The sequence below is a fragment of the Scylla paramamosain genome, chromosome 6 (genome assembly GCF_035594125.1).
Source record: "Scylla paramamosain isolate STU-SP2022 chromosome 6, ASM3559412v1, whole genome shotgun sequence".
NCBI classification, from domain to species: Eukaryota; Metazoa; Arthropoda; class Malacostraca; order Decapoda; family Portunidae; genus Scylla; species Scylla paramamosain.
This window is the reverse complement of record NC_087156.1, coordinates 6,810,316-6,817,500: the sequence shown is the minus strand read 5'-3', so window position 1 is coordinate 6,817,500 and position 7,185 is coordinate 6,810,316.

The following is a 7,185-nucleotide window of genomic DNA, read 5'->3' as shown; positions in this document are numbered from 1 at the left end:
TCTAAACTGGAAGCCTCACATCTCTTCTCTATGAAGTTAGGTTTTCTAAGTCGTCTCCGCTAGTTTTTCTCAGCCCCCCATCTGCTCACTCTGCACAGGAGCCTTATCCGCCCATGTATAGAGTATTTTCACATGTATGGGGGGTTTCCACTCATACCGCTATTTTAGACAGGGTAAAATCAAAAGCTTTTCGTCTTAGCAACCCCCTCCTCTGATTATCTTCAACCTCTTTCTCATCGCCGCAGTGTTGTATCTCTTGCTATCTTCTATCGGTTTTTCATTTTTTTTTTTTTTTTATGTAGGAAGGACACTGGCCAAGGGCAACAAAAATCCAATAAAAAAATATGCCCACTGAAATGCCAGTCCCATAAAAGGGTCAAAGCAGTGATCAAAAATTGATGAATAAGTGTCTTGAAACCTCCTTCTTGAAGGAATTCAAGTCATAGGAAGGTGGAAATACAGAAGCAGGCAGGGAGTTCCAGAGTTTACCAGAGAAAGGGATGAATGATTGAGAATACTGGTTAACTCTTGCGTTAGAAAAGTGGACAGAATATGGGTGAGAGAAAGAAGAAAGTCTTGTGCAGCGAGGCCGCGGAAGGAGGGGAGGCATGCAGTTAGCAAGATCAGAAGAGCAGTTAGCATGAAAATAGCGGTAGAAGACAGCTAGATATGCAACATTGCGGCGGTGAGAGAGAGGCTGAAGACAGTCAGTTAGAGGAGAGGATTTGATGAGACGAAAAGCTTTTGATTCCACCCTGTCTAGAAGAGCAGTATGAGTGGAACCCCCCAAAGATGTGAAGCATACTCCATACATGGACAGATAAGGCCCTTGTACAGAGTTAGCAGCTGGGGGGGTGAGAAAAAACTGGCGGAGACGTCTCAGAACACCTAACTTCATAAAAGCTGTTTTAGCTAGAGATGAGATGTGAAGTTTCCAGTTCAGATTATAAGTAAAGGACAGACCGAGGATGTTCAGTGTAGAAGAGGGGGACAGTTGAGTGTCATTGAAGAAGAGGGGATAGTTGTCTGGAAGGTTGTGTCGAGTTGATAGATGGGGGAATTGAGTTTTTGAGGCATTGAACAATACCAAGTTTGCTCTGCCCCAATCAGAAATTTGAATGTAGGGCAAACTTCCAGCAAGAAGGAAAGGTGGATATTGACAGACAGAGCTGAAAGAGTTTGACTAGGCAAGGTGCAAGCACGGAGGCACAGTTTCGGAGAACAATAGGAGGGACCCCATCAGGTCCATAAGCCTTCCTTTTTTTTTTTTTTTTTTTATAGATTTATTCAAGAGTACAAACATTTGTGTTTTTCTCCCGAAACGGGCCATTGCTGCGAAGCGGCCCGTAGCTAAGCTAAGCTAAGAGGGACTTGAAACACTAAGTCCCTCAGTGAAGCTGTGCTGAGCTAACGAGGTGGAGGAAAGCGTGATATTGTATTACATAGTGTGTCGATATGGTGGGTGAGGAGGGTGTTGAGCATCCTGATGGCGGTCTCTCTTGCACCGTCGGAAGTGGGGTCGACTGGCTGGCTCCGGGTCACCTGGCGGAGTTCTGTAGTCCCGTTGCACTGTAGAAGCCAGTGGAAGAGCGGTTCCTCTTGTTGTAGGTTGCAGTGGGGGCACGGTCGTTCAGCCTGAACACTTCTTGGGAGCCTCCAGTTGCAATGATATCCAAGGCGCAGGCGGTGGAGGTGCACTCGGAGGCTTCTCGGTGTATTCCGGGGGAGTTGAAGAAGGTGTCCGCTGGTAACACCCTGGAACCAGCTGCAGCTCCTGGACCCTTCGTTGGCGTAAGATCGGTTCCTGTTGGCGGTGATGTTATTTTCTCTACGCCGCGCTGCCTTTTTGAGGGTTGAGAGGGAGGGTCTGATCTGAAGAGTGACCTCCGCGAAGGCTGACGCTGTTTTGGCCAATGCGTCCTCTGACTCATTGCCTGCGATCCCGACGTGACTCGGGATCCAGTTTATGGTGACGGACTTCCCTTGTGCCTCGAGTTCACCGATGTTCCTGAGGATGGAAGTTGTGAGGGAGATGTTGTCACGGAGGTTTTTATGCTGAAGCACTTCGATGGCCCCTTTGGAGTCGGTGTGTATGACGACGTGGCTGCTGTCAAGAGCCGCAGCATGCAGCGTGGCTTGCTGAATAGCTGCCAGTTCTGTCTGCAAGCTACTGCATCCATCTGACAACTGGAAGGGGTGGTCCCCGTCGTCACTCACAAAGGCTGCCCCACATCTTCTCGTGTCCGGATCCACCGAGCCGTCCGTGTAGTAGACGGCGGATCCTACGTACGCGAAGCGGGCTATTTGCAGTTCTCCATGGATTCGTCGTCGCGTAGCGTCGTCTCTGGGCGCATCCGGGAGTCTGCAGCTGTAGGTGGTCCTTGTCGCGGTCCATGGGGGAGGTGGGTCGTAGTTGGCGTTGGGGACGTCTTCACCGAGGTTGGCGGCAAATCCTAGGTTGGATGCAGTCAAGGCAGCGGCGACCTTCCGAGTCCAGCGTGCATCGTCGAAGTGCGGCCCTTGAGCTATAGCCGCCCGCAGTCTGTCCCTGGTGAGAGTGTAGCCCGGTCTTGTTAGGATTTTGGCTGCGACAGTTGCGACGATCTTGGTAATCCTCACCTCGATTGGCGCAACATTGGTTTCGACCTGCAGTTTGGCTATCTTGGCCCATATCGGTGCCCCAACCATTAGCCGTAGAGCCTTGTTCTGCTGAATCTGGAGTGCCTGTATCCGACGGGAGTCAAAACCGACCAAAGCGACAGCGGAGTAGTCGACTAAGGACCTGATGGCGTGGATGTAGTAGGTGCGGAGGACGCTTAAGTCGGCCCCCGCTGACAACCCGGTCAGCTTCCGCATGGCGTTTAGACGCGTTGCCATCCGTTCCCGCAGGTAGGTCACTTGCGGAGTGAAGGTTAGGCGGTGGTCAAAGTGTACCCCCAGACACTGGTGGGACGCTACCCACTCGATGGCTGTGTCCTGTATCTGTAGCTGAATGTTGGGTGTCTGCTTGCCCCGGAAGTTGATGGCTTTTGTCTTGTTGGGGTTTATTTTAAGGCCGAGCTCCATGCAGGCGTCTTCCAGGCGTCTCAGGGCTCTCTGTGTCTTCACGTGACGCAGTGCTCCCTGTACAATGAGTTGGAGGTCGTCGGCGTAGCAGAGTAGCCTGACGCCTCTTTCAAAGTTTGTGGTCACTAGGCGCTCCATGACGAGGTTGAAGAGGAGGGGGGAAAGTATCCCGCCCTGTGGAGTCCCGTTTTCAAGCACGCATGTCTGTGAGGTTTTTCCCTGGAAGGCCACTGATATTTCCCTCATGGAGATGTAGCTCTTGATCCAACGGAGCAGCCGCCCTTCCACACCTTTCATCATGAGCGTCTCGAGGATGGTGTCGGGGTTGATCAGTTCAAAGGCCTTCTCCAGGTCTAGGAATACGACAACAGACGGGTGCTCGTCGATGGAGCTGAGAAGCCCGGCGAGGTTCTCGGCCGTCCCTACTCCCTTGGTGAAGGCAAATAGCTGCGGGTGAAGGGGACCGACCTTGAATTCGAGCCTTTTCCTCACTAGTTTCTCAGCTGTTTTCCCCAGACAGCTCAGGAGATGAATGGGCCTCGGGTTCGCTGGGTCTTTGGGCTTAGGTATGGGCCGGACGATAGCCCTCTTCCAGGAGTCTGGCAGTTGGCCTTGTTGCCAGGAGGCGTTGATTAATGCCAGAAGAGCCCTTTTTGTGCCTTCTCCGCTTTTGTGGATCATTGTGTACGAAATCTGATCCTCCCCGGGTGCTGTCTGCCGGCTCGTCTTTTGCACCACGAGCAGCTCGTCGTAGGTGAAAGCTGCATCGTGAGCGCTGGCTGTCTGACACGCTTCCTCAACGAGATTGCTTCTCCTTTCATGTCTGTCATGTTGGATTCTCCTCGTGGGTTCGGGGAGCTGGGCTGACTCTGCCCTGTCTCTGAATAGGGTGACAAGTCGCTCTGCTTCCTGCTGAGGTGCGGGATGAGGAGGAGCTCTTCTCTTTCCTTTGCCGGTTGCCCTCCGAATGTGGTCCCATAGTTGGCTGAGGGACGTGTGTGCGTTGAGTGAGGCGCACCACTCCAGCCACTTCTCCTGCCTGATTTCCTTCAGCCTTCTGTCGGTAGTTCTGACGGCAGCTTGCAAGAGTTCGAGGTTGTCAGGTGTTCTGCTGCGACGGAAGAGTTTTCGGGCAGTGTTTACTCTGGCGTAGAGCTCCTTCACTTCAGTGTCGTAATACCAATGGTCCTTATATTGGCGCCCCCCACAAGCGACCTTTGGGCACGACTTTTCCAGCGCGGCGTGGAAGGCTCTTACCATGTCCCTCTCTGCCTCGTTGATGTCATCTGGGGGGGCATATTGTGCGCTCCAGGCGTCTAATTCCTGTTGGAAGAGGTCCCAGTTAATCTGTTTGACGTTCCATCTTGGCGGCGGGACAGGTGGACGTTCGGGGGCTTCATCTGCTAAGGTGACCTCGATGGCGAAGTGGTCACTAGTGAGTGTCGGGTGTATGTTCCATCGTGTTTGAGGGAAGATGTCCGTTGACACCAGGGTGAGGTCGAGGGTGCCTCCCCTCGTGTGGGTGGATTGAGGTTCAGTGAGGAGTGTGACTTCTGGCGTTTGCTCAAGGGAGTTGACTAGAAGCGCGCCAGCTGGGTTTCGTCTCCCTAGCGTTGGGTTTATACCCGGGTGGTGGGCATTGAAGTCACCTCCTATGATGACTGACTCGTAGTGGGCAACGCTGAAGAGTTCCCCGACAGTGAAATCAGCGTGGAAGTTTCGGTACACGTTGTAGATGGCCACTTCCCTGTTCTTGGTCTTTACCCGGACTCCCAGGACCTCGTTGTTTTCGCCGCAGTCCGGAGGGTCCCTGATCCTTGTGGCTGAGAGAGAGTTCTTCACCAGGGTTGCAAGCCCGTGTGTTCTGTTAGTCCTAGGAAGGAAAGCCTTCCGAGGGTTTAGGCCAGCGAGGGCATGGAAAACATCATTGCGAAGAATTTTAATACGTGGCATGAAGTAGTCAGAGGGTGGAGGAGAGGGAGGAACAAGCCCAGAATCGTCCAAGGTAGAGTTTTTAGCAAAGGTTTGAGCGAAGAGTTCAGCTTTAGAAATAGATGTGATAGCAGTGGTGCCATCTCGTTGAAATAGAGGAGGGAAGAAGAAGAAGCAAAGTTATTGGAGATATTTTTGGCTAGATGCCAGAAATCACGAGGGGAGTTAGATCTTGAAAGGTTTTGACATTTTCTGTTAATGAAGGAGTTTTTGGCTAGTTGGAGAACAGACTTGGCATGGTTCCGGGCAGAAATATAAAGTGCATGAGATTCTGGTGATGGAAGGCTTAAGTACCTTTTGTGGGCCACCTCTCTATCATGTATAGCACGAGAACAAGCTGTGTTAAACCAAGGTTTAGAAGGTTTAAGACCTGAAAAAGAGTGAGGAATGTACGCCTCCATGCCAGACACTATCACCTCTGTTATGCGCTCAGCACAAAAAGACGGGTCTCTGACACGGAAGCAGTAGTCATTCCAAGGAAAATCAGCAAAATACCTCCTCAGGTCCCCCCAACTAGCAGAGGCAAAACGCCAGAGGCAACCTTCGCTTAGGGGGATCCTGAGGAGGGATTGAAGCGATAGGACAAGATAAAGATATGAGATTGTGATCGGAGGAGCCCAACAGGGAAGAAAGGGTGACAGCATAAGCAGAAGGTATAGAGGTTAGGAAAAGATCAAGAATATTGGGCGTATCTCCAAGACGGTCAGGAATACGAGTAGGATGTTGCACCAATTGCTCTAGGTCATGGAGGATAGCAAAGTTGTAGGCTAGTTCACCAGGATGGTCAGTGAAGGGAGAGGAAAGCCAAAGCTGGTGGTGAACATTGAAGTCTCCAAGAATGGAGATCTCTGCAAAAGGGAACAGAGTCAGAATGTGCTCCACTTTGGAAGTTAAGTAGGCAAAGAATTCTTATAGTCAGAGGAGTTAGGTGAGAGGTATACAGCACAGATAAATCTAGTATGAGAGTGACTCTGTAGTCGTAGCCAGATGATGGAAAACTTGGAAGATTCAAAAGTGTGGGCACGAGAGCAGGTTAAGTCATTGCGCACATAAACACAGCATCCAGCTTTGGATCGAAAATGAGGATAGAGAAAGTAGAAGGGAACAGAAAAGGGGCTACTGTCAGTTGCCTCAGACACCTGAGTTTCAGTGAGGAAAAGAAGAGGAGAGATGGTGTTCTACAGATTGAAAATTAGATCTTAGACCGCGAATGTTGCAGAAGTTAATGAAGAAAAAGTTGATGGGGGTGTCAAGACACTTAGGATCGTCGACAGAAAGGCAGTCCGACCTGGGGACATTTATGGTCCCCTCCCCAGATGGGGACTCCGAGGCCGGTGTAGGAGTCGCCATGATGATTTTAAAATTTTTGAGTGAAGTGTGCGTGTGTTATTAGGTGCTTGTAGTTTTGTGTGGAGGAAGAGAGTTGTCTTTAGAGGGCAGGCTGTGACTGCCCCCTTGTGTTGTGAGACACAAAGGGAAACGTTCAGTGAGGTCACAGCTGGGTTTAATGATAAGTTCACAGCACCCCCTGAACAGTGCTTTAGACCTCAATGGGAGTAATTATCGTTTCGGCAGGTGTCTACTGCCTCCTCCTGCTCCTCCTTCATGCTAACTGTTCTTCTGATCTTGCTAACTGTATGCCTCCTCTCCTGCTTCGGCCTCGCTGCACAAGACTTTCTTCTTTCTTTATTTTGTCCACTTCTCTAATGCAAGAGTTAACCAATATTCTCAATCATTCACCCCTTTCTCTGGTAAACTCTGTAACTCCCTGCCTGTTTCTGTATTTTCTCTTTCCTATGACTTGAAGTCTTTCAACAGGGAGGTTTCAAGACATTTATCCTTCAATGTTCGATGATTCTCTTGACTTCTCTTTTGACACTGGCACCTAAGTGGAATTTTTTTTTTCTTTTTCGGTTTTGTTTCCCTTGGCCAGTGACCATTTTACGTTAATTAAAAATAAAGAATCAATCTAATCCTTAATTCTCCAGATTTCTTCTGATTCATCTGATCCATAGTGTTGCAAGACATCAGCGCCAGTGGTAGCGTTGTGTAATTTATTCATCTTTTCCTTCTCTACTATAAAATCGTGAAAGATATAAGAAGATAGAGAGCGACATTAGAAGTATC